At 42.0% G+C, this 2,344-nt stretch overlaps 1 pseudogene; it reads left to right on the plus strand.

Annotated features, from left to right (window-relative positions):
• Positions 1-1,048: 1,048 nt before the first annotated feature.
• On the plus strand, positions 1,049-1,541 carry LOC117522833 (annotated as a pseudogene).
• The last annotated feature ends 803 nt before the right edge of the window (positions 1,542-2,344 follow it).

Consider the following 2,344-nt stretch of genomic DNA (forward strand, 5'->3'; position numbering starts at 1 on the left):
CAGATGCTCTTTTTTGCTACAATTGGAATATAAACAAATTCCCCATGGTGCATCTGTGGTGCACTCCCACTTCTGTGAAGAAGGTCTAAGCAGGTAAATTAAATCGGTGGCGTTAACATTCAAGATTCTGGCGAGCAGCTGCATCCGTTCAGCATTTCCTGTGCTATTTCATAACACTATAAGCATATTTCCAGGCTTGTAGAGCCGTGCTGTCACTGGATGCACTGTGACACATTGAGCTGAGTTAGAAAAAAAACAGGTTCACAGTCACTGTGGCTTTATGCGACTAGAACAGAAAGTGCAGCAAAAATGAAGCTGAAGCTATTATATCCAATCTCATTCTTCAGCCACCAGAGATGAAAGGCAGTGTGCTGAATATGGGTTTTCTTGTTTGGTTCATAGGTAAGAGATGAGACAGGCTGGCTAGTGATGAGAGGATGTATCTGGTGAGATGGAACCCTGTGGGAACATTGGAAAACGTAGGAGTGTGTTATTACATTTCTTTAATGTGGCTGCTGTCACATGACCATGAAAAAAAAAAAAACACTCTATTCTTGGAGATCCCCAAGGAGAATGATCTGTGGTCAAAATAACTGATTTTAATGGTTAGATTTCATGATGTTTTAGGTGTCAAATATCTTTTTGTATTTCTCATGACCAGTGATTAAAGTATTTTGATGCCAGTGTGCAAACACATCACTGGCCTATGTCTTAAATAAATCTTTTTTTTTTTTCTGTTTGAGCATAAATGAAAGTTAAATAATTGCTTGTTCTTTTGAAAATATGATGGTTCATTTGCTTTTCCCTGCCTGTCACCCAGTCCTGGAGCCAGACACAGATTTGTGGAGGGGCCTTGCATTGCTCTGAGGGGGCACTTTTTTTAGGCCAGAAATGTAAAGTAGAGTCCTGCGTGGGCCTGTTTTCTTCATCCTGTAGCCACTCCTGCCCACCCCACTCCCACTGAATGTCAGATAATTACTGCCCACAACCGCGATGTGTGTGTTATGGTCGTGTCCCTGCTTGAGAAGAAAACTGTTGCTCTGCTAATATGGCAAGAACCAAACAGACAACCAGTAAATCATCTGGTGGCAAAGCGCTCACAAAGCAGCCTGCTACGAAGGCTGCCTGTAAGAGCGCTTCTGCTACCAGCAGTGTGGAGAAGCGTCACCATTCCAGAACCGGTATCGTGGCACTGTGGGAGATGCGTCATTGCCAGAAATCCACAAAGCTTTTGCTGATCCGCAAGTTGCCTTTCCAGCACCTGGTGAGAGATATCGCTCAGGATTTCAGGACTGATCTGCCTTTCTGGAGCTCCACTGTGATGGCTCTGCCGGAAACACCTGGTCGACCTGTTTGAGGACACCAACCTGTGAGCCATCCATGCCAAGAGGATCACCATCATGCCCAAAGACATCCAGCTGGTGTGCCGCATCTTAGCGAGAGCTTAAAGCGATCTCAGTGTGTCCACCAGACAAGTCTTGACAGTAGCACAAATTTGATCCCCACACTGACAGTCTTGCATGCCAATGAGTAAACTCATAGTAAACTCGTCGTGAACTGTGCGCAGCTGTGTGCTAGTGCGTAATTTTTTTTTTTTTTTTTTGAAATGTTAAAAATGTCTGGCACAACCTATTTGAAAACACTGCGTGTCACTGCGTGCAGGGCATCTGAACTTGAAATTAAGGCACCTTGACACTTTCATAAATTTTATCCCTTCATTGACTTGCAATTCGTCATGCCAATGTGTGCCACTTTGTCCTGCTTGATGTCACACGATATCAAATAATCATTTCATAGCCGATGACACATTTGCTCTCAAAACTTGGCTGAAGAAACCATTTTGTTATCGCTCCCAGAATCAGAGAAATTATCTACAGCTACAGGCTGTCTCGCTCATGTTGTGTGGTGGAGAACAAATTTGGAATTTTGTTTCAAAGGTAATTATTTATAATATATATATATATGTATAATATGTATATGTATTGTAGTGGATTGGTAAAACAGTTCCTTCATTCCTCCTCATGAGTTAGTTAATGTATCTGTAACATTATGTTTATTATAGCTGTAAAATCTCTTCATTATCGTTCAGATGCCCTGCATGCAATGACACGCAGTGACACACATTGCCTTTAGATTATGAATTGCCTTTAAATTATTATGCTATAGCCCAGGGGTGGCCAAGTTCGGTCCTGGAGAGCCACATTCCTAAGAGTGTCAGGAATGTGGCTCTCCAGGACCGAACTTGGCCACCCCTGCTATAGCCTAATAATTACTCCATATTTTATTTATCAATATTATTATGAATGATCTATATTGGAAATTTATGCAATTTCTCATCATGGTA

Source organism: Thalassophryne amazonica, chromosome 13, assembly GCF_902500255.1.
Source record: "Thalassophryne amazonica chromosome 13, fThaAma1.1, whole genome shotgun sequence".
Taxonomy (NCBI): Eukaryota; Metazoa; Chordata; class Actinopteri; order Batrachoidiformes; family Batrachoididae; genus Thalassophryne; species Thalassophryne amazonica.